The 25,537-nt window shown below is 42.4% G+C and overlaps 2 non-coding genes and 1 pseudogene across 2 annotated transcripts; 1 reads left to right on the top strand and 2 right to left on the bottom strand.

Annotated features, from left to right (window-relative positions):
- Window positions 1-3,681: 3,681 nt before the first annotated feature.
- TRNAT-AGU lies at window positions 3,682-3,755 on the top strand. Its single transcript has one exon. It is a non-coding gene; the product is annotated as a tRNA-Thr (tRNA).
- Window positions 3,756-3,774: 19 nt separating this feature from the next.
- On the bottom strand, window positions 3,775-9,447 carry LOC123397177 (annotated as a pseudogene).
- Window positions 9,448-23,459: 14,012 nt separating this feature from the next.
- LOC123400460 lies at window positions 23,460-23,657 on the bottom strand. The gene has a single exon (XR_006610731.1). It is a non-coding gene; the product is annotated as a U2 spliceosomal RNA (small nuclear RNA).
- Window positions 23,658-25,537: the final 1,880 nt, after the last annotated feature.

Below are 25,537 nucleotides of genomic sequence, written 5' to 3'. Positions count from 1 at the left end.
AGCAGGGAAGCAAGCCAAGAAAAGAGGCTAGTTGTTGCCATTGCCACTTTGTGTAGTAACATCATCTCCTCCGTCGGGGATGTTGCCGTTAGTGCGGTATCTCAATGAAAGCATTCTTTGTTTCCTTATGTTTGTATTTTTCGTTCCTTTTTTCTTTTCTTATGCATGTGTGCCAAAGGTATACTGTTTTGGTAATCTTTTTGGCCTGAACTTCATCAATATGTTTGCAGTTTGTACATCTAATAATTTTTACACCTAATAATTTCATTCACATCGACTATGCTTTTATGGTTTCAACGGTCGTGACAAAAAAGTACGAAAGTGTTTCAGGAGTTGTTTTGTGGTTCTAGCCCCACCTGCCACTTACCATGGTAAATACATGTGTTTTCGTTGATCTCCCAAGGAAGGGATCATGTGACGAATGGCCCACATAAACCTGGGCATATCCCAGACTGGGCCGGGTTTTGGGTCGGGCTTTAGAAAGCCCGAACTAGAAATCTCAAGCCCGAACCCGGCCCGGCCCAGCCAAAAAAACCAATATGCAGGCCGAGCCTGGCCCGAATGGACTGAAAATATAAATTTCGGGCCGGGCCTCCGTGCAAAATGCCGATTTTCCTAAGCCCGAGCATCACTCGAACTGCTATCCAGGCCTAGTTTCCAAGCCCGAACCCGGCCCAGGTTTTTGGGCCTGGCTCGGGCCGGGTCACCGGGCCGGGCTGCCCGTACCCAGGTTTAGGCCCACATGGCAATGCCCTAGGTGCACCGTGCTTGATGCAACATTGGTTGAGTCGGGTCTTCCGTAGTCTTGGGTCGTTCAAATGTCATAAATAAGGTAGGTCACAACTAGACTTGTTATTAGTGGATGGCCCTCGTATAAGGTGGCTTTCTCTATTTTTGTGACTCACTTCTGAATCTTTTCGTCTCTCCACGATGTTCACCTGACATGTTGCCTATGTCTAGTGGTGCCATCTCGACAGCAGGGAAGCAAGCCAAGAAAAGAGGCGAATTGTTGCCATTGCCACTTTGTGTAGTAACATCATCTCCTCCGTCGGGGATTTTCCGTTAGTGTGGTATCTCAAAGAAACTATTCTTTGTTTCCTTATGTTTGTATTTATTTTTCATTTTCCTTTTCTTATGCATGTGTGCCAAAGGTATACTGTTTTGGTAATCTTTTTTTCCCTGAACTTCACCCATATGTTTGCTGTTTGTACAAGTAATAATTTCATTCACATCGACTATGCTTTTATGGTTTCACAGTTGTGGCAAAATAAGTACAAAAGTGTTTTAGGAGTTGTTTTGTGGTTCTAGCCCCACGTGCCACTTACCATGGAACATATATGTCTTTCCATTGATCTCTCGAGGAAGGGATCGTCTGACGTACGGCCCACATGTCAATGCCCCAGTTGCACCCTGCTTGATGCCAAATTGGTTGAGTCGGGTCTCCCGTAGTCTTGGGCCGTTCAAATTTCGCAAATAAGATAGGTCAAACCTAGACTTGTTTTTATTGGATGGCCCTCGTATAAGGTGGCTTTCTCTCTTTTCCTGATTCACTTATGATTCTTCCCGTCTCTCCACGTCTTCCACCTGACATGTTGCCTATGACTGGGGGTGCCATCTCGACCGTGGGGAAGCAAGCCAAGAAAAGAGGCTCTTTGGTGCCATTGCCACTTTGTGTAGTAACACCGTCTCCTCCGCGGGGATGTTGCCGTTAGTGCGGTATCCATGACATCTTGTCTCGAAATTCTACCCCGGTTTGAGTGGAGTGTTCTACAATCGAAGCCTATTTGATTGTGTCTGTTCTGATTTTTTGACGGCAGATGGTATTCATGCCCCACTATGAATTGACATGGAACATTAAGTTAGTAAGTACTTTAACATATCTGATCCATACCTTGGAGCATAGGATGTACTTGAAGTCCTTCACCAAAAATAAGGATATTATCATGGTTACAAATGAAACGTATCATTGAAACATTAGCGCGAGGTTGAATATGTGATGTCATGGGTCACCTCATCATTTCAAGGCCGAGTTTCCAACACCTAGAGTCAACTTAGCACATAAATAAGGAGAACATCCCAGGCCCGAACTCATGGGCTCACGAGTTCAAAAATCCAACTCCATGATTATATCATGGTATTAATGCCCAACTCGAGGCCAAAAAGAATTCATCAATGAGGACCATAATAGCTCCAAAAGTCCAAGAACCTCCTACATATGAGAGTGGGGGGGGGGGAGAGAGAAGAGAATCTCAATGGAAAACTTGTATTCTACTTTAAAATCCCTCATATATGGAAGTCATGGGCAAAATGATGTTGCACTAAGTTTCCTTATGCCCTGAAGAAATACACTAGGTGCCATGTGATATTCTTGTAATTGTTTAACCCTTCATCCTTCGGGATGCGAAGAGGGCCAAGGGCACTACCATAACTTGCTTAGTAGCAAAGGGTGTAAATATTTTGAACCTTTTCCTATATATAAATAGAGAGGTACCACATCCCATCCACGGGGCACTTGTTTGAGAGAGGTACACCCTCTCTTCATTTGAGGGTACTAGGTTGAGATATATTCTCCCTCCTCTCTTGCCATCCCTCCGTTGGAGGGCCGAACCAAGGACACGCTTCGACTCATGTGGTCATCAGAGTAAGGGAAAGTGCGTCTATTAGATACACCTAATTTGTTTTGGTGATTTACGACATAACCAATGAAAGGGGTGATGTTTGAGTTTATTTCACTAAAAGTTACTTGACCATGAGTGAAACATCAATGGCGACCCCTACCTTCAACTTTTGATGATGTTGTCTATCTCAAGCTCTTAGGATCTACACCCTCCGTTTCTTTTTTACTTCGCATATTAGTTTTTTCTTAGCTTATTTTTTCTAAAGTTTAGCTAATTTTGTAGAAAATATATCGAAATTCACAATAGCAAATAAGTATAATTAGATCGATTTAGGAGTATATTTTTGTATTGTACTTATTTGGTATTATAGATGTTGATAATTTTGTAAGTTGGTCAAACTTTCAAGGCAAAGCTAATATGCAAAGTAAAAAAGAAACGAAGGGCATAGGCTTTTGACGAATCAAAAATTCACATTGATTGTGGGGCAACTGTACTATCAAGAGGAGCACAAGCCACATTACTTTGGTACGACACTTTGTGAAATATCCTGAACCCAAAGATCTCAAAATCCACTCGAGCCACCTCAATTACTAGTATCTCTAAGCTCCAGTACTTTCGATTACTTTTTCTGGCACTACCGATCACTTAGGGTTACTACTTCATAGAGTTTAAATCCGACCTTTTTTTGCGTTGGAACTGCCAGACCTTTCTATCCCGGTGCTACCGAGCCTATGCATTTGAGACATTTATCCGTCAATTCCGTGACACCTTCGAGTAAAACTTTTTATCTGGCATTTTCAAGCCCTCTCAGCTTACATCTTTATAATATGGTCACAATATAGGTCAGATTTCCTTTCCGGTACATCCGTGATGTGATTTAATTTCTTTCTGCACATTCTCAGTTAAGAGATGCTTTATCTACTGCGGTGCTTCTGAGCAACTGGTTTTACCCGGCACTCGCGAGTTAGCTCAACTTTCAGGAGCCACAACCATATTTTATCCCATACTTCCGAGTACTGTGTTCTATACCTAGTCACCTTATGTATTTAATTTCAAAACAAAAGCTTTCATAGCTCAGTTGGTTAGAGCACCCGTTTAGTAAGCGGGAGGTCTTGAGTTCAACTCTCAATGAAAGCATCATTATTTTTCGCTTTTCTTTTCATATATATACACCAACCAAAGACAAAGTCTTAAGCATCATTATTTTTCGCTTTTCTTTTCATATATATACACCAACCAAAGACAAAGTCTTTGTTTTTGTTTTTCTTTCCTTCTCCTGTATATATACACCAAAGATAAAGTCAGGTGGTATCCAATAGTTTTGGACTGTTGAAATTTTGTCGAATAAATTAGGATATAACTAGATAATAACCCTTTATATAGGTGGCCTTCTACACAGAGCATAAGTTCAACTCTTAATGAAAGCATCATTATTCTTCGCTTTTCTTTTCATATATATACACCAACCAAAGACAAAGTCTTAAGCATCATTATTTTTCGCTTTTCTTTTCATATATATACACCAACCAAAGACAAAGTCTTTGTTTTTGTTTTTGTTTTTCTTTCCTTCTCCTGTATATATACACCAAAGATAAAGTCAGGTGGTATCCAATAGTTTTGGACTGTTGAAATTTTGTCGAATAAATTAGGATATAACTAGATAATAACCCTTTATATAGGTGGCCTTCTACACAGAGCATAAGTTCAACTCTCAATGAAAGCATCATTATTTTTCGCTTTTCTTTTCATATATATACACCAACCAAAGACAAAGTCTTAAGCATCATTATTTTTCGCTTTTCTTTTCATATATATACACCAACCAAAGACAAAGTCTTTGTTTTTGTTTTTGTTTTTCTTTCCTTCTCCTGTATATATACACCAAAGATAAAGTCAGGTGGTATCCAATAGTTTTGGACTGTTGAAATTTTGTCGAATAAATTAGGATATAACTAGATAATAACCCTTTATATAGGTGGCCTTCTACACAGAGCATAAGTTCAACTCTCAATGAAAGCATCATTATTTTTCGCTTTTCTTTTCATATATATACACCAACCAAAGACAAAGTCTTAAGCATCATTATTTTTCGCTTTTCTTTTCATATATATACACCAACCAAAGACAAAGTCTTTGTTTTTGTTTTTCTTTCCTTCTCCTGTATATATACACCAAAGATAAAGTCAGGTGGTATCCAATAGTTTTGGACTGTTGAAATTTTGTCGAATAAATTAGGATATAACTAGATAATAACCCTTTATATAGGTGGCCTTCTACACAGAGCATAAGTTCAACTCTCAATGAAAGCATCATTATTTTTCGCTTTTCTTTTCATATATATACACCAACCAAAGACAAAGTCTTAAGCATCATTATTTTTCGCTTTTCTTTTCATATATATACACCAACCAAAGACAAAGTCTTTGTTTTTGTTTTTGTTTTTCTTTCCTTCTCCTGTATATATACACCAAAGATAAAGTCAGGTGGTATCCAATAGTTTTGGACTGTTGAAATTTTGTCGAATAAATTAGGATATAACTAGATAATAACCCTTTATATAGGTGGCCTTCTACACAGAGCATAAGTTCAACTCTCAATGAAAGCATCATTATTTTTCGCTTTTCTTTTCATATATATACACCAACCAAAGACAAAGTCTTAAGCATCATTATTTTTCGCTTTTCTTTTCATATATATACACCAACCAAAGACAAAGTCTTAAGCATCATTATTTTTCGCTTTTCTTTTCATATATATACACCAACCAAAGACAAAGTCTTTGTTTTTGTTTTTGTTTCCTTCTCCTGTATATATACACCAAAGATAAAGTCAGGTGGTATCCAATAGTTTTGGACTGTTGAAATTTTGTCGAATAAATTAGGATATAACTAGATAATAACCCTTTATATAGGTGGCCTTCTACACAGAGCATAAGTTCAACTCTCAATGAAAGCATCATTATTTTTCGCTTTTCTTTTCATATATATACACCAACCAAAGACAAAGTCTTAAGCATCATTATTTTTCGCTTTTCTTTTCATATATATACACCAACCAAAGACAAAGTCTTTGTTTTTGTTTTTCTTTCCTTCTCCTGTATATATACACCAAAGATAAAGTCAGGTGGTATCCAATAGTTTTGGACTGTTGAAATTTTGTCGAATAAATTAGGATATAACTAGATAATAACCCTTTATATAGGTGGCCTTCTACACAGAGCATAAGCTCGACTACGGAGAAGCAAGCCAAGGAGTGGAAACTTGCTGACTGTACGCACCCATCAGCGTTGGCAAGTCTTGATCCGTTAAAGCTCACGCGTTTAGCAGTGTGCCTTTGTGCATAAGACATTTGATCATGCAAGTTTTAACACAACGCACATCTGTGGATTTTGCATAGAATTTCTAGCCACTCACAAATACATAAACCCCAAAACTCAGTGGCCTAACCTAATTAAAATGGTGACAAGTCGAGTCACAAGGATAGGGGCAGTCAATTTCCTGGATGGCAGTCCTTCCAAAGTACCAATCACCAACCAGCTTAGCAATTGTCTGAAACAAAAACATGTTAGTGCAAACAATTCTCCAGTGGTAGAAGCCCTAAATAAGTAAAAGAATTTTCCAGTGGTAGAAGCCCTAAATAAGTAAAAGAATTTTCCAGTGGTAGAAGCCCACATAAGTAAGTACAACTTATTCTTACAGGACTAGATAATTATTAGTAGTACTACCTTGTTATGTAGTCTTGGGGAATTCTCTGCAAACCATGTGTCCTGCGACTCGCTCTGGCAATGTGAAAAGCAAGAATTGATGAACATCCCCACCTTCGATGCGCCTTCGAACGGTTTCAGAGCCGTTCACATCGCACTTCTCAGGCCTGGAGACAAGTTCAGAGATGTCCTCAAGGCAGCAACTTGAATTTAGGATCTTCTTTTAAGAAATATATATGCAGGGGACTGCACCATATAAGCAATATGAATCTAAATAATCCGAGGAGGACAATAACTTGTTGAATTTCCTTAAGGCAATAATTTAACCAAGAATCTTGAACCTGTTGGTTTAATGTATACGTCACAGATCTCTATAAAGCACAAAAATGTAACCTTGGAGAGTTGCAATTTGGGATGAGCTGCATGCGCTATGGGCTGCCTTGCACCGGTTCCATTGACCTCTAGGATCAGATGAAGGAGGCACAAAATTTTGATAGAACTGTTAAAAAAAAAGTTAAACATGTGGTTACTAGTGACCAGATGCTGTCAAAAATATCAAGTGGTATCATCTCTTATTTGACCTGATATACGTCGTAAGCTGAATTCAAGATGAAATAGGGGGCTCTGATGCTCTGAAGCGCATATTGCGGGAAAAAGCACTGCGCACAAAGGGTCGGGAGTTATGCATGGTTTAGCACAAGCGCGGTGTAAAAATGTGGTTCGGTTCTAGCAAGGAAGAGTGCAGGAACCCAAAGAGTCCTCACCTGATAAGAATTTACCGTCGAATCCGAACAGTTTTTGTTCAAATTCTTCCGAGCTCCCTAGATGGAAGTTCAAAAATTGAAAACATATATGTATTTTTAAAAGCTTCAAAACATCTAAGATATTCCCAATTCAGTGTGGGAAGAGGGATTTCACTAGTGAAAAAACCTGCAAAGCAACTACACCGCTAAAGAAAGACCTGACGGTGCTGTGGCCGGAAATGTCGTCCCTGCAAAAGGGCCAGACCCTTTCAGCACGCTTGACAACAAATATCAACATTCGAGAATTGTTTTTCTCTTGCTTGATTTGCTCCAACTTACACATCAAGGAAAAACCCTGCATCGCTCATGCATTTCACCGTGGCAACACCTTGGAGACGCTCCTCGAGGTCGTCGCAGTGGAAGAATGTAGCTAGACCTCCTGCTGAGCAGCCTGAGAGCAGCACCTGAAGGATTCAGAACTTTGCTCAAAACCATGGATGGCTGAATTAAATGATGTCCAAATACATATCTTCTAGTAGAATGATTTTTTCTCTTGAGTGAAGCTTTAAAAGCACATTATTACAGGAAAAATATGCAGAAGTACATATATAAGTTATCACTGATGAGATCTGATGGACCTTTTCGGCTTTCGCAAGGCCTTTTTTGAAGAGATCGATGATGACTGCATCCCATATCCTCTGGCCTCTCATGAAGATGACTGAAGACTGCATATGTAGAGGCAGACACCAAGCACTGAGCAGCAAACTTGTGTTGAATGAATGTATTACGCGAAACAATTCGTGCATACTTACACCATTACTGAACTCTGAATCGCCCGCGAACGAGCCGCCGTCACAGTATCGCATTTTCACCCGATTCCAGTTGTAAAAATCTGCTCGAATTGTTGGCAAATGCCGTGTCAAGAATTCCCTAATAATAATGAAAAGGGTTTACAAACATATAATTTTTCCAAATGATAACGGCCACACATGTGGCATGTTTGTACTTCGTCCACACGCATTGATTCACGTTGATTCTGTTTTACACGAATCTTAGACAATGTTTGATGACTTTTGTGCATCATGTAGGCATCATTGTGTGTGTGGGTGTTGAAGAGTTCGGCTACACAACCCACAACGCGCGGTTGCCACTTGCCCCGTGTGGGCGAATCAATATTTGCACATACAGTCAACATCTACTCCTGCGCATGTGGGTGAACTGCTCTTGGCGTACACAAAGCTCGTACGTTGCTAGATGACAACTACAGTTGTGCGTAAGTGGCAACCAGATAAACACACATGGCAACTATGGTTTGTTGCTAGATGACAACTGCAGTACGTGACAACTAGGTAAACACACATGACAACTATGATTAATCATACATAGTAACTATGCTTGAACCACGGGGCAACTAGTTAATCACACACGACAACTATTGTTTGATCACATAGGACAAGTAGTTAATTATACATGACAACTATGGTTTAATTACACGCAACAACTACCGTTAATTAAACATTACAACTATAGTTTACCAAAATAGAGAAGTTGACATGCTTTTATAACTACATTTGACATCCCGGTAACTAAAGTTGTCATCCTTCCGTGGATAACTAAAATAGCTGCGCCAGAACGTGTAGACAGATTTGCTTCACACACGTGCGGTGCGGAATGGAGATGAATAGTAGTTGTTGGACGTGTGGTACGAAGTAGTTGTGTCCACACGTGTGGACAGTTTTAATGTTTGCCCACTTACCATGCGGGCTGTATCCTGATTATGTGACACAAGACATGTGGGTGCATGCCTAATATGCGACCTTTAATTTTCAAACCAATATTTTTTGCAAGGGGCCTGAAAAACCTGGTGCAGATCTAGGCTAATAATCATCAATCCTTGCAGGACCATTGGCTTGAATTCACCATGGACCTAGCTAGCTTGGCTGTTGGTAGTGCTACCTACCGGATTATTGTGACTGTTTGGTGCGCGCACGAAACTGAAGAATTCTGAAGTGTGTGTTCGTTTTCTTTTGTTGCTGAATGACAAACAATTCAGGGAATGAGCTGAGGTACCCGGGTTCATGGCGGGATCGTTGCTGAGCAATCCGGTGAACGCCTGGAGCTTGTTCATGAGGCTGCTGGAACCTAGTGACGTACGGGCTCTCTCAGCGCACGACCGCGCGTCGTTGCACCACCCGCCACCCTCGAAATGGAGCAACCAGCCGCCAGTGCCGGCGCCGGAGCCCCGGTGGACGTGGTACGCCGGCGGGCTCCCGTCAAGGCACACTGCATGGGACACAGATGCCTCGCCGCCACCATTGGTGCTCCATAATGCAAATGCACACCATAGACAAATATGCCGCCGGCCGGAGAAAAGAGGATATGTTTAAGGGGTTGTGGACTTGCCTGCTCCCGTCGACGCGGCGCCCGGGACGATAGTCATGTCCACCATCAGCTTCTCCTCGACCACCACAGCAGCAGCAGCGACGATGACGACTAGCACAGCCGTGGCGACGGCTGCTGCCCACGTCCACACCCACCGCCGGGTCATGGCGATCAACGGCGGCATGCAAGAAGCCAAGAACTGGCGGTGTGTGCGCGCGCGTGTGTGCGCGCATATATGTACATGCAAAACTGAGTGGGTTTCAAGTTGGAAAGCGAAATACAAGGGCGAGAGAGAATGCACCGGAACCAGATGTCGACGATGGAAACTTGTGCGGATAACAGACACTCTCGTTGGCGTCAGCTCCTTCGTTGGCTGGGGCCGGATGGATGATGTACAGATCCACTGGCCGCGTTCGGCTGTTCCAACTTTCTTGCTTCGTGAGTCGTGGATCCGATCCAGGAACTTTTAGTTGGTTCGAGCATCTATCATCGGAGAACTTCTCAAACTTTTGGACAGGCTACCGGTCACTGCTCGGATACAAAAATACCACCTAACTGGACCTGACAAATCCGGCTCAAAGGTTCGGACTGACCGACATTTCTCAACCCGTCTCATACGTTGGGCAGATATGAGGATACCTGGACGCGTCCGTAAAAAAAAACCTAAAACGGTCAAACACATAAACCAGTAGTCTGATGGATGCCTCCTCAGTTTGTGGGGAGGACACATGGATGGTGTTGCGTGGCTCCGCTCCGGCGTGCCGTCCAAGGAACAGAGTCCGGATTTTCAAGCCGGACGGCGACAACCCAACCTTAGTCTGCCCTCATTTCTTCCCCCTTCCTCCCCTCCGCCGCCGCCACTTCCTATCCATCCGCTGCTATCCATGGCTAGGCCCGAATCACTACTTACGCAATGTTTACTATGGATCGATGGCTGCAACTGTTGGAGGATATCTGGGCTAGGTGCAAGTCTCGAACCATAGCCAACCTGTCTCTAGATTCGTCGCAGCCAAAGGAGGAGGAGCCGAAGTTGGAGGAGGAGGAGGAGGACACGACCATGAAGGACGAGGAGCCGGAGCCAAAGGAGGAGGAGAAGGACACAACCATGGAGGAGGAGGAGGAGGCGGATCCGGCGTCTTCAGGCTTTGGCATGCCAGAGGCGCTGGCGGAGTACGAGGTGGCCCATGCGGAGGAGGCGATGGAACAACATGCCATCCTCAACTCCATCCTGTCAGGGGCAGAGGTGGAGGCCAGCAACCACTTCCTCGACCAGCGGAGGACGGAGATCGAGGAGCTCTTCACCGAGATGGTGTCCAACGTGGAGTCGGATGTATGCTGACCGTCAATGACCACGAGGTCGGCAGCTCCGACACGAATTTCATCAACATCTCCGACGAGGAGGACAAGTAGTGTAGTTGGTAGTATGTAGATCTAGTCGTTGATTGGCCGCGACGGTCGGCCACGGATGCACACTTTCCGTTGCTACTTGGCGCGACTAGGGCATGTTTGACGCACTCGGACTCCTTAGCGTCACTGTGAGGAGTCGGCCACTGATCCGATGTTGGTCGAGTGGTTAGCTATGTCAAAAATGAAAAATGTGGTTAGCTATATAAAAAATGAAAATGTGTCAGAGAAGTACAGAACCACTCACATATAGGGAAATGTATGTGGTGGGAGGGCTCCATTCTAAGAACTGACTGAATAGAATGGGATACATTCTTTTTTGAATAGATCACATTTCAATTCTGAATGTACCAAAATAAATTAGAAATTTTAATTGTGAATGTACGGTTTCAAAAAAAACTGAAAAATATGCAACTATACAATTCTTTTAGACTTTTTTAAATCAGGAAGTTTGAATTTGAACTTTTTAAAAATAAAAGGCTCCATGGAGCCCCGTCACCAAATCGCCCTATTCGCTTTTCAGTGGTTGTATAGTAGAAGTCCGTTCCATTTCCCCAAGAAATCCTTTTCGGTGAGTTTTCGTTATGTCTGTGAAGCTTGAATGGCCCATCAACGGCTGCAGTGGGTATCGATGGTTATTTCTTCAGAGCACTTGCTCTGTTCCCGACTCTAGAAGATTGGTCAGGGAAAAGGATGTACAGTATGTACACTATTCCTAGGCATGCACATGTAAAATGTATAACCAGGTACTCCCTCCGTTCCAAAATATAAGACTTTTTAAAAATTTCAGTAGAAGACTACATACGAAGCAAAATGAGTGAATCTATACTCTAAAATATATATATGTACATCCGTATGTAGTACATAGTGCAATATCTAAAATGTCTTATATTTAGAAACGGAGGGAGTACAATACATGATCTACGTTCAATGCAAATGATGCAGATCTCTGTTCCTCAACATCACTGACACATTAGTTCTGTACTCATGCACCTACAAAAAAGGAGAACAAGTTTATGCGAAGATCGGCAGGCATAGCCACTAGTCACTACTCAGTCGTGGCTTGGCTCAACGCATCACATGCACAATGGAAGCGCTTAAAAAAACAAATGCTGATATTCTTTTACTTATTTGTGTAGGTGGCAATTAACCACTAAAAAAGGATGAGAGTTAATACATCAATGTTCTTAATCTTAGCTTTGCTCCATCATAAGCCGCAACAAGCCAGCAAGTTCAGAATGGTGGTAACTTAATTTTCCCCATCATCAGCTGAAACTAGTTCCAAATAAACAGAGTAAGCCAGCTTGACTCCACACAGCAAGAAAATCAACAACATGTCAATAACATAAAGGAAAACACTTAGTATCCATAGTCTGGAACGATGCCATCGTCACACCCATCTACTCCCGTCGATCCAGAAGAATCCCGACGCTCCAGATTCATCTGCGATTTAGAAACTAAAACCGTATCCAGGGACGGAGCCAGGATTCCAACATGGGGGGGGGGGGGCAAAGAGTCGACGACCATCATAATGAATAAATATCTAATATATTATGTCCTTCGCCTGTGCCCTAGACGTTGCCTAGACGAGCGACTAGCAGCGGCAGCAGTAGTATTAGAACATAGTGCAGCAACAACAGTCAGGTTGATTCAGCAGTAGTATTAACTGCACAACAAACAGTACAAAATAAGCCTTAGATCCAGCTTATCGAGACAAACAGTAGTATTAGAACATAGTGCACGCGGGCCAGGGAGCATTGGAACGTTTAGAACCATGATTTATTCTGGAACGTTTAGAACATAGAGAAAATCTGCATGTTCTATTCTTTTGAACATAGAGAAAAACTTGACGCGGGCTGACGCGGGCTGACGCTGACTGACCGAATTTCCAGCGAGTTTGGACGAGGGCGATGTCGGGGTTGCGGCAGAACAAAAGGGCGGGTTGGTGGCGTTGCGGCGAGCAGCGAGCGACTTGGCGACTTGGCGGCAGAAGGGAGGGCTGGCGGCCAGGAGCAGCGACCTGGAGTGGAGGCTGGACCTGTGCCCTAGACGAGTAGACGTTCTGCGCCAGGTTCTACGCGGCAGAAGGGAGGGCTGGCAGTCAGGGAGCAGCGACCTGGAGGCTGGACTAGTACCGATCGATAGGCTGGACTAGTCTACACGGGCATCTGTCATTCTCTGTGTATTGGGCCTGTAATTATTACAATAGGCTAAATGGCTAATTATGCCTAGTATTATCTACTGATAATTGTTGGGGGGCGAACAGTTGGGGGGGGGGGGGTCAGACCCCTGCTAGCACCCCCCTCGATCCGCCCCTGACCGTATCCCCTAAATCCCGCGCGTAATCCACTCCAATTAACGCCCCACAACCGCCCGTGTCTGTCCCCTCCCCTGTTTCCCCACCTCGTCATTGTCGACTGCAGCGGCATCCCGTCCACCGCCACCAACCAACGCCGCTGCCACTACAGGCACCGACCCCGCTGCCCCCACCGGCCACGAACGCCACCCTCACCCTCCACCGGACCGTCCGCCGGAGCGTCCTCGCAGCCACAACCCCGAGCCGTGCTCTGCCCCCTCCTGTGTTTGCCACCCCGCCTTCGTCGCATGCAGCGGCATCTCCTCCACCGCCACCAGCCACCGCCGTTGCCCCTACAGCCCACCGACCCCGCTGCCCCCACCGGCCATCGACGCAACCCTCACCGTCCACCGAAGCCTACTCTCACATCCAGCCCACCCCCGTGCTCGACCCGCCACGCACCACCAACTCACCCCCATCGGATCTAACACCCCGCCGGAGGCGAGCGGATCAGGCATCCCATCCGCAACATCGCCAAGGCGTACGTCCCGTCGATTGAATCTGCCGCATTACATCGGTCGCCACTTGCTGGAGCTCCCCATCCCAGTTCGTAGGTAATCTGTATTTTTGTGCATTGTCCCAAATTTGGAATTTTTCTCATATTTTCCAACGAAATTTGATGTCTAATTCATCCAATAGACTAAATGTTTCATATGTTCATTCGTGGACTAGCATTTGTTTTGAATATTTTCATATGTGGCACCCGTGTTTCCTATCTATGCAAATGTATATCTCAAATACATCCCAATATGCTTCCTGTGTCACATGTACACACACTTGGTGGCAAATTTGTTATCTACTCTTTTAAAAAAATTCCTTGCTTCCATTAAAGAGCAAAATTGAACCATGTTGCATCTTAAAATGCATCACACATAGATGCTTCTGGAGTGGCCACTTTCTGATTCGATCGTTTATAAAAATGCTTCCATAACAATGCCGCCAGAAAAAGCATCCACTCAATGAAAGCAACTTACTAATGCCTGTGTCATGCGCCGTATTCATCGTGTACCCATTTTTTGTGCTCCTGACCATAAACAATGCATTTAGTTTTTTGTACTGCATTTTGCTGCCGTGCCTAATACATCATACAAAAATTGCTAACCCATCACATCACTCTTTTTCTCAGGTGACAATCAACAATGACTAAAAAAAGATAAAGAGTCGCTCATGCTCCAGAGTCGATATGCAGCTGGCCGGTTACATGATATTGTCTTAGGTCTCGTCCCAGCAAGGAAAAACCTCATTCGTACCAAAAAAAATGGGGCAATCTCCTGGATGTTAGCAAATTCTTAGCCCCCGAGGGACTCCTAGAATGGATCATTGACAGGATTGACCCGAAGCTTGGTGAATTTCGGAACCCACGAAACAATATCAGCATTCTATTCACTCCAGAAATGGTTGAAAAGGTCCTCGGACTTCCTCATGGTACTAGGCATGTTGTTGTCATAAGCAAGCACGAAGAATCCCCTCACCGAGAATTCTACAAGACAGATTATGATCATGGTAGACGGGCGCCCATTCACTATGCTGCAACTATTCTAAAAAAGTAAGCTGGTCTAGATGACGAGACCTTTTTTAGGACCTTCTTCCTAGTAGCATTGGCTACTCATTTGACACCAGGAACTGGAAACATGGTGCCTTTGGATTATTTAGGCAGCCTTGAAGTTGCATCTGAGGTTTGCGAGTACGCATGGGGAGATCAAATTCTGAAAGATGTCATGACTGAGATCGATAATTCCAAAAGAACAAGAAGAAAGCACTATTAGATGGAGCTTTCAAAAAATACATGGGTTGGCAGCTGCCTACCCTTGGTTGCGGTATACACACTAGCCTACGCACTTTTTATACCTCATCTTTTATATAGTTATTATTTATTTTATTCACATTTTTTGATCCTACCATTTTATTTTCAGATTATATACATGGACCATCTGGACTTTCCTGAATCATCTATTTCGACGCATCACATAAATTACTCACTCCCTAGAGCATCCCACGTAACAGATGAGGACTTCAAATTTGTCATGCTACATGATAAAAGAAGATTGACCCTCAACGCACATATTTATGGTGCGCGGCCGGTAAGGCCATACAAAATTTGTTGCCTTCTATTCCAATGCGATACTACTTCATTAAGATAGATGCCAATCTTTTCCAATATGACGCTCCCCATTTCTGCATGTACATCTCCATATAAGAATTTGTAATCTTCAAGTGTGTTAAAATGCTATATTTTTTTTGTAGTCCCGTGCACCCGAAAGCACACCATATGCCATCCAACTGTCAAACTACGATGATCAACCTGCTACACAGCCATATATACAACAAACAGAAAACAATTGTACCAACCATCCATCACAGGTACCCACTGGTGTTGTGCTTATTTGTAATAGAGCTTTTTTGTATAGCTTTTACTCATCGGGTATTCTAAATTTTTATGTAGACTGAAGAAAATCAGGACATGCATCACGAGGCCCCTAAATTTCCTATCAAGCATCCGGAGGTACAACGATATCAAATTAGTTTCTGATAACCTACTAGTTCTATACTCCAATGCATGTTTCTACCATCTTTTCTTAAGGTTGCCATTGTGTAATTTACGTGCTTCCCTCTAACTTGAAGAACATGAACAGGACAAAAAATTCTATACATCAAACCCATGCTTCCACCATAATAAAAAATGTCTTCATGCTGTAATATACATGCTTCCAGAGTAAAAGCTTCCAGAGTAAATGTCTTCATGCTGTAATATACTTGCTTCCAGAGTAAATTCTATACATCAAACCCATGCTTCCACCATAATAAAAAAATGTCGTTATGCTGTAATATGCATGCTTCCAGAGTAACGGCTTCCAGAGTAAATGTCTTCATGCTGTAATATACTTGCTTCCAGAGTAAATTCTATACATCAAACCCATGCTTCCACCATAATAAAAAATATCTTCATGCTGTAATATAAATGATTCCAGAGTAAAAGCTTCCAAAGTAAATGTCTTCATGCTATAATATACATGCTTCCAGAGTAAATTCTATACATCAAACCCATGCTTCCACCATAATAAAAAATGTCTTCATGATGTAATATACATGCTTCCAGAATTATTTTACACGCACAATCATGTTCTCAAATCATTCACCATTTCACATGCTCCATGCTTTCGTTCAGGAACTACCGGCCTTCTTACTTCAAATTACTGAAAGACACAAAGCAAAATGGGCACAGGATATATCAAAAGCTACATCGAGACTTTCTAAACTGCACGCCAAGCGCATGGACGAGTTTGCACAAGATGTCTTAGCGGCCACAAAAGATTATGCTCCAGATCCAACAAATTATTCTTCACCTCATAGGGTACTCCAGGACACACATACCGAACAACCTCAACCACCTGGTCCGAAAGAAACTCCCGACACCAGGTTTTGGAAGGAAGCAACTGCATATGCCGATGAGGTGGAGAAAAGTGTTACAAAAACATCTCAGAATAATCAGGATGTAGCTTCAACATCCGCTCCTGGTGCGAACCAAGTTTGCACCCAACCACCTCCCTCATCACATCAAGACCAAGATGTAGACGCTGTTACATTGCCTCCTATCACGAAGCATTCCACCAGCGATGAAGAAACATTGCGGAGGGTCCTTGATTCTTACGAAGATCCGAGTTTCAGTCAACTACCCCCCGGTCAGACTTGGACCCAAGCTTTCGCCGAACCACCTCCATCAACACATGAAGGCGAAATTGCAGACGCTTCTATAGCTGTAGTACAAACCACAACTGCAGGTAAGTGCATCACATACCATATTACAATCTCATTTCGGTTTCACTTATTTTTTTCAATAACATCACTTGCACGTATCTCTGCTCGTGCAGGACCTACAACCATGGCAACATTGGATGCAAACCTGGCACACATAAGTCACGAATCATCCCCAGTACATGCACCAACACCAACATCCCCCACACAACTCACACAGGTGCACCTTTTTACACTTTTTCAAAAATGCATCCACTAACCCCTTTCGCAGCTTCCATTTAAACGTGAAGACACGTGTCCAACAATTTACATGCGTCTACTTAGGATAACACATCCGAAGGACCAAACATGAGCCATAATGTCAATGAGGTACGGTTCCACCTTTTCCAACTCACTCACACTCCTACTACAAAATTCAGTCTACGCCATTAACAATAAAATAATTGTACAACCTATCATCCATCGAGGGGGGGTCAACCCACCACAGGAGATGTCCTTCACACCATTGGCACACGAACTCAGGAGAATAAGAATAGGAAGAAGAGAGCTTGTCTTCGAAAAACTGAGGACACAAGGCTGAAGAAAATCAAGGTTACAAGCTCTTCGATAGAACTGTACAACAAGTACATCACTGCCAGATGTTTAAGCCCTCCCAAAAAAAACTAATAAAAGGTTACATCTCACAACTTTTTTATTCTATCACATCCGTGCCCTCGCACCTTTTATTAAGTTTATGATTCACCTGCAAGCAACTCATGCTTCCTTGGTTGCCTAGTAATGTGTTTATACTTACAAAAAATGCTTCATCTAATTACGTTTGTTCCCAATCACCCTTGTATTAGGCCACCTTTCATCGATTACGGTGGGTATCATATATCATATGAACACTTCCGTGACGCACTCAAGCCACGTGGATGGGTTGACACCCATACAATGGAGCTCTACATTCGCCAATTCAACCTTCAACAAACAATGGAAGCATGCAACTCTGCCCTTCCTACCAAATACGCCTTCTCACAGTCCTTGACGGTAACAACCTTCGCAACATATCTCTTCGGTTTCCATCTTCAGTTATTTTAATATTCTTTACATTGTATTTCATAACTTTCATCAGGCAAAACTAAGCGTGCACGAGGATAAATTCGTTGCAACCAACTGCCTTCGTGAATTCAACAATGCCTACCAAGATGGCTCGCTCAAGTCAAAGGATTTGGTACACTTCTCACGCCATAAAACACTGTGCTCATCACTTTATATCAAAAATTTTCAAACTTCCAATTTGCAACGTATCATGTACAGACGCACAAGACATCCTTTAAATTTACAATCTATGAGCACCTGAAAACAAATTCATACCCTTCATGCCCATAATATTTTGCAGCTTTACTTCGCCATTCCCCACAAACAACATTGGATACTATGCTGCATCAACCTTCTTTACAAACAGATCAACATATTCGATTCACACAAGAAGCTGAAAAATGATGAAGTGTACGAGTTGTCAAACAATGTGGTGAGCACTCTCCTAAACTAACAGTAACTATTTACTGTGTGATGTTTTTTTGGTGATGCGTCGATTACATTTTGCATCCCTTTATTTTTAGGTTACCAATTTTGTGACACTAGCCGCGCATGCCAAAGCATTCACAAAGTTGGATTTCATGAAGTTCACGTGCTTCAACCCCCCTGATTGCCCCCAACGGAAAACGCAGTAAGTTTATACAATCTTTTCACCTCAAGTCGGTGATGAAGAAAATTCACACTACGTATGATGCTCTCTTCTATATTTTTGCCAGCTTCGATTGTAGAATATTCACAATGCTCTTCATGAAGCAATGGGATGGGAAGAACATGGCCAACTTTTCCAAGGTATTACCCTCCTAAACCAAGCAACTACTCACGTGTTAATTCAATGCTTTTATCATCACTGTTATAAGTTTTCATCAATCATATTTGCGTTTGGCGTGCAACCAATTCTGCCTTTTTACAGTGCACCCGTCTAAAAAAGTGCATGCTTCATTGTTCTAACCACTCACCCGACTTCTACCGCAGGATACATACGACCATCGGGTGATTATCACCGAACTAATCATAACTTCGCAACTGAACAATCAAGATCCAACCTGGGTACTGAAGACCAACTGAGGAACCGTCTTAGTCGCGATCAAACAAATAATATTCGTCGTAGAGAATCACGCCTACGAGCATTCAACAGAATAAACGATCGCGCTTGTGCAAACTATGTGCTTCGAAGTTTCTTTTTTACTTCCAGCTAGTTGTTTTATTACACAATTCAACTTTGTTACCAACTGGTGCTGATATTTTGTGTCCTTTATCTAGTACTATTTTGTACTCAATCATGAGTTTTCAAGCTGCAAGTTTGAGAGCACATTTTTGCGCTTCATGATGCTGTTTGTCGTCTACGTACTACCAACATTGAAAATAAAGTCTACGTACTACCAACATTGAAAATAAAGTGTTCGTTACTTTTTACTATGCACAAATAGTACATGGTGCATGTAATATCGTTATGCTCCTATATCATACTACTGTTTGTTTCCACTATAATTTGTGCTTGCTTCTTGCAAACATCACTCACCTGAAACATATATACTTGCATGAATTACCAGAACAATCTTCAAAAAATTTGTGAAGCGGAATGCTACATATTACTATGCATTGTCAATCAAAAATTCACATTCATCATAGTTTACACCAAAACAAAACCCTAATTTAACCTCAATCAAAATCACAGTATATAAAACATGATTGTGGTTGCTTCTTGCAAACTTCACTCACCTGAAACATATATATTTACATGAATTCTGCAGCCACCCTACCTGAAGTCTGCTTCATGAAATCGTTATGCTTCCAGCGTGTCGTTAACAAACTTTCACAACTTCAAATACCAGAACTATATTCACAAAAATTGTGAAGCAGAAGTCTACATATTATTTTGCATTGCCAAAGTAAATTCAACTTCATCATAGTTTCCACCAAACAAAACTTAGACTTAACCACAATGAAATCCATATCGCTTACAACCCATAAATGTCTAAATTATTTTATTCAATCTCAGTAACTTATTACACCACATCACAGTACGCGGTAACCTTCGGAAAAAATTTATTTAAAGTGTCAACTCCGTCTGTTGCCTAAGTTTTTCAGCTTCAACCTTCTGTCTTTGTCTCTCAAGCGCTAGATACGGGCAATTCCTCTTGTCGTGCCAATCCTCCTTACAATAAGAACACACACCCTTCTTCTTTCCTTTTTGTTGCGCCTTCTCCTGCCTCAGCTCCACCAGTGGTTTCCTCCTTTTCTCTTTATCTTTTGGTCTACCTTTTTTGGCAGATTTTGGCGGATTCTTCACATTGCTGCTTCCTACTACTTCCACATCAGCACGTGCTGGTGGGTCTAGGTTTGGCAAACCACCCGACAACCTCCACTTCCAGACCAGCTTGCTTAGCTCAACCACTCCACCAGCAACAATCTTGTACGTCTGCGGACCAAAACATGCATCTGAAGCAAGGGTACACATCTGGCTGCACAGGTCATTGTACCTGAGAGTATTTGTTCCCGGAACCTCTGAACCAACATTTCTGCTTCTTGCAGGTCTAATTGTTGCTTCCTCAGACCATCTATACATCATGTATTGCTCAGGTATTTCTTGCGCATTAGTATGCACCATTACCTTTAGAATGTGATGACACAAGATCCCATTCATGTGGAATCTGTTGCATGAGCACTCATACGACCTGTCAACTGGGTCGATAACAACCACACGTATTTTACTTGAATCAGGATCGCAACGTCGTAGCTCAAACTTAAACCGATTACCTTCAACCGGATTAATCATCAATGTCGTCTCCTCCATCATTTCCTTAAACTTTCGAAAGGCAGTCCTGGTATAAAACTTTGATGCTTGCTCCTCTATCTTGTACCTAGCGGAAAAAATACATAAGTTTTCAACTGGAATACAGAAGCATGATAACAACATATAAGAAGCAAACATTTCCTCCACATGTTGCAGATTATATCAACATTTTTTCCACATTTAGTATACTAGTACGTTTCATACCTTGACCACAGCGGAGCAACTGTAGCCTCGCCAAGGAAACCAGCATTGTCCTCCCGGTCAAGCCTAGTTTCCTGGATGTACTCGTATTGCTTCACAAACTGCCACACCGAGTCATGAGGGTGCACAAGCTTCTTGGAGAACGAGTTCAAGCCTTCTGACCTGCCAGTCGTGCTTGTGAAGGGAAAGAAGTTTCTTTCAAAGTATGCCGGTGCCCAAGTGTGCGTGCACTCCCACATGTTAATCAGATGTGGGTGCTCAACAAGCTCATGCTTCAACACCATCCGCTGCCATGCTTCCTCAAATTCTTCTGCACTGTCGGTCCCATACACACAGTAATAGAATTCTTCCTCAAAATTTGCTCTTGTCCTGAACAACATACCCAGTTTTTCCTTCGCTATCTTCAGCACGTGCCACTTACAACATCTGTGTACTATACCAGGAAAAACCATACTAATAGCTTTTGACATGGCTTGGTCTTGATCTGTCATTATACACCGTGGGGGGTCATGCCCCATTGCATCCATCCACTTCTCAAAAACCCACTTGAATGTCTCAATTTTTTCATCTGGAAGCAACGCTCATCCCAACATTATGGTTTGCATGTGGTTGTTTCTTCCAACGATTGGTGCAAACGACATATCATACCTGTTCGTACAAAACGTAGTGTCAAAGAACACACAATCTTTGAATTTTTTTGTATGCCTCCCGGGTCCTTCCATCAACCCAGAATAGTGCCCTCGCTACTTTATTCTCATCTTCCAGCTTCACATAAAAGAAACGTGGATTCTCTGCGTGAAGCTTCTGAAAATACTCCATCGTTTTCGCCATATCATTCAAAGACACCTCATTTCTCAACTTAGTTCTAATGTTTGCAACATCTCTGGCAGTGTACGGAAGGTTGCCAAGTTCCCCATGCAAGTCTCCAAGTGTTGCCGTGATCAACGTTGTTGTTATGTTCCGATTATGCAATGTCTTCAGAAACATGTAGTCCTCATACGGTACCTTCCTATGAGATCTGTAAAACCTTGTCCATTCCCCCCTACTCATCATTGGGTGTGTATGTTGCTCCTCAAAAACAGTTACTTCCCATTTTCCATCCCTCAACACCACTGCCAGCCGTGCTCTGCATCCATGCCTATTCACCCTGTTTCTCTTCCGCTGTGGTACAAGCTTTTTATTGCCAAAATCTGGTTCCTTCCTTGATGCAGTGACATTTTCTTCTACTGCTTTATACCACTCAGGATCACACACAACTTGTTTTCCTCCATCTTGGGTGTTTTCCCCTCCTGCATGAAAACACTCGAACTCTCTCCTGATTATGTGGTTACACCCCTTCTTCTGAGTCCTCCTAGTGTAACATATCCTAGTGCCAAAACCCAGCTTCTTAGCATAGCTATTATACACCATTTGTGCTTCCTCGATGGTGTCGAAGACGAATCCAACATATGGCGCATCTGGTCGAGTAGTTGTTGCATCATCAGCAAATGGAATATATGTGCCCCCTTCAATGTCCTCCACAATTTCATCCTACAATGAAACATATTTTTTAGCGTCAACATTGCACACATGAAATCGTAGAGCCAAAACAATGGGCACAAGTTGAAAATATCTGAACACAGACCATATCTGAATGTATCTCGACATATACGGTGCTAAACATATCATGGCATATTCTGAACACAGCCCATGACAGTACAATCTAAGCTTCCAGCAGCAAAGTAAAATGTATCGAATAGCAACCAACCCTGCTTCTAACTACGTTCTCTCACATTTATCCTACACATTCATCAGCAATCCCCCATGGTGTGTTAAAAACCAGCCAAATCATGCATCAGACGACCAGTACACATCAAAACTACAACAAACATGAGAAAAAAGAAAGCTAAAAACTGCGAACATGTATCAAGGTGTTCATTTTACCACCTCATCTCCAATATTCATCACAGGAGGATTCATGCTCGTCTGATTACTCGAAGCAGCAGCACCCCAAACGCCTCCCGAACCTGTGGTACTACCCGATCCATGCCGCCAGATTGCATCCGAAATCCCTCCATACTCAATATGTCGTCTTAGGTGCGCCATTTTTGAAGCTACTTGTCTCTCGATGGAAGCATTCGCGCCACAAATCTGAATGGAGAAGACACAGGGAGAGGAACTGTTCTCCCGCAGGAGGAAGCATATGTCCAGGGCGTGCGTTCAGGGGCCACTTATTGCGTATGCCCAGCCGCTTAATTACAGGTATTAAAAGCCTCAGAAGCAGGACATCAAATCTAATCTGAGGGATCCCATGACCCGCATCCAACTCCGTGCTCAATCAAGTAACAGATTGTTCAGAATAAGACTTAAAGAGGAACCAAAGAGCTATGTCCAAGAAAGATTATATGCATTTTCAGAGAACAAGAATGCTTGAACTTACATTTGGTTGGGGTGCGCCTGACTGTGGGCTGTAGTGCAAAGCCCAAGCGACACATGAGGACCCCAATGGCAAGCCATTGTGATGAATCCTCCCTCATAAAAAATAAATTTAATATCGTTGTGAGCACATGACCCACATATCAGATATTAAACTGATAAGAACAGATACTACACTTGATCTTAGCCAAAAGGCCGAGAAAGGTATGAGTTTTAACGTTGCCATCCCCCTCCTCTTATAGCTACCTCGGCCGCCTCTTCCCCCTCTGCAAGTGAGGTGGTACTAAACGGAACGAAACGGAACATCAGGGAACCTCTGCTGCGCTCGGGCGACCAGCCAATCCGCCTCTCGTTCGGTTGGGCTTCAACAGGCCCCACAAAAACACCATGGCCCTTCCGTCTCGCCCGCTGTCTGTGACATGTAGTGACGAGCCGGCGTTCCTCCTCCCTACTCTCCCAACTGATAAGCGGCCGCGCTCCAGCACTGCGTGTGTCTTGGACAAGATACAAGAAACTTAAAGGGATAGAAAACGTATGAATGGAGAGCGTACCATTAGCATACTCACGAAGTTACTCGACATTATCTCTGTGAGGATCAGCTGTGGTGACAACAGGTACAGTTACCATGTTTAGCTCTTTTTTTCTTCTCTGGCAGCAATACAAGGTTGGCATATATAAACAGCACCAGGGCAAAATACATGAAACTAGTAGGAATAATAAATTTTGTTCAAGTAGATTTACAAGCTGTAGGAGAGCATGTGAGCTGTTCAACTAAAAACGACTTTTCAGCAGAAATTGGAAACTTTGCTAGGTTCAGTTCAGTATAAAAAGAAATCGTCAATGCACATTTTACTCGTTCATAGTAGTACCTCACACTTCCAAATCCTTAAAGTTAGTATGTGACAAGAATGAAGTAGGGAAGGTGATTGTGTACGTAAAAGCATCGAAATCAACCTGACTTGCTCGTTTTATCGTGTTGTTGCAGCCATCTTCTGAATGAGTCCTGCTTGGATACAACCTCCACGCAATACGTATAAAAGGTAATATAGAATTTTTACAAGGTATTTTTAATTTGTACGTATAACGCTCCCTAAAATTAATGTGTACGTGCACCCTGACCGGGCCGGCCCATGAAGATTTCTGCAGTACCGACCGCACCAATACAGTACGGCGGCGATCTAATGAGTAAAAATGGATAAAATGCAACGGATTCGAACTCTGAACCTCTAGGCTACAAAAGACAATTGCTATCCAATCGACTTGACAAGCTTTGCCGCCAATATCTGAGAGCGCCCGTAAAGAACTACTACCCAGAATCTGAGTAGGTATTAGATCTCTTTATCTTCTCTTGGAAATCATAAAGAAATTTTTACAACAAAAATAATGTCTGAAAATCCAACATTTGTTTGAACAACTCTAACAAACTTTTCAAAACTCTTCTTTCAAATACGTTCTATTTTGATACATTTTTTTAGATCCTGAACATTTTCTGAAAACACATATTTTCGGAATTTAGAGAACAAAACTTGTTAATGGAAACATTTTCGACATTTTTCTTTAAAGAGTGAACAATTTCTGAAATCTCCAAAATAAATATTAGTTCATCGGTTATTTTTAAGCATGTACAAAACTAGATCATGTTCAACGAATGGTGTTCGGATAGGTGAGAAGGGTCCGCTTGTTTCTCAAAATCCCTTTAATGACCCCAATTATACTCATTACCTTGTATGACCAATTCAAGGCACCATGCCAAATTATTTAATTTTTCTTCAAGTTTTGCACTTTTTGAAGTTTTCTTCATAAAAAATGCGATAAATGGCCAGACGTGTTGCAACTTGCATATGACATTTAAATCATGATTGGATGGCTATCATCGCATTCCCACGTGGTTGCAAAAATTGGGGTCATTTTAAGAATGTCCGAAAAGAGAACATGTGCAACAGATGGTGTAAGGGTGGGCGAGAAGATTCCATTTGAAAACATGTTGTTCCCTCGTGAGGTTGTTTTTTTCTTGTTAGTTCCTACTGAGCATTTTCTTTTCAAAGAACGCTCATTGAGAAAGATGATGGACTTTCATTGCAAGTTGAC

Source organism: Hordeum vulgare, chromosome 5H (genome assembly GCF_904849725.1).
Source record: "Hordeum vulgare subsp. vulgare chromosome 5H, MorexV3_pseudomolecules_assembly, whole genome shotgun sequence".
NCBI classification, from domain to species: Eukaryota; Viridiplantae; Streptophyta; class Magnoliopsida; order Poales; family Poaceae; genus Hordeum; species Hordeum vulgare.
The sequence above is the reverse complement of the archived record's forward strand: the minus strand, read 5'-3'. Positions and strand labels throughout refer to the sequence as shown.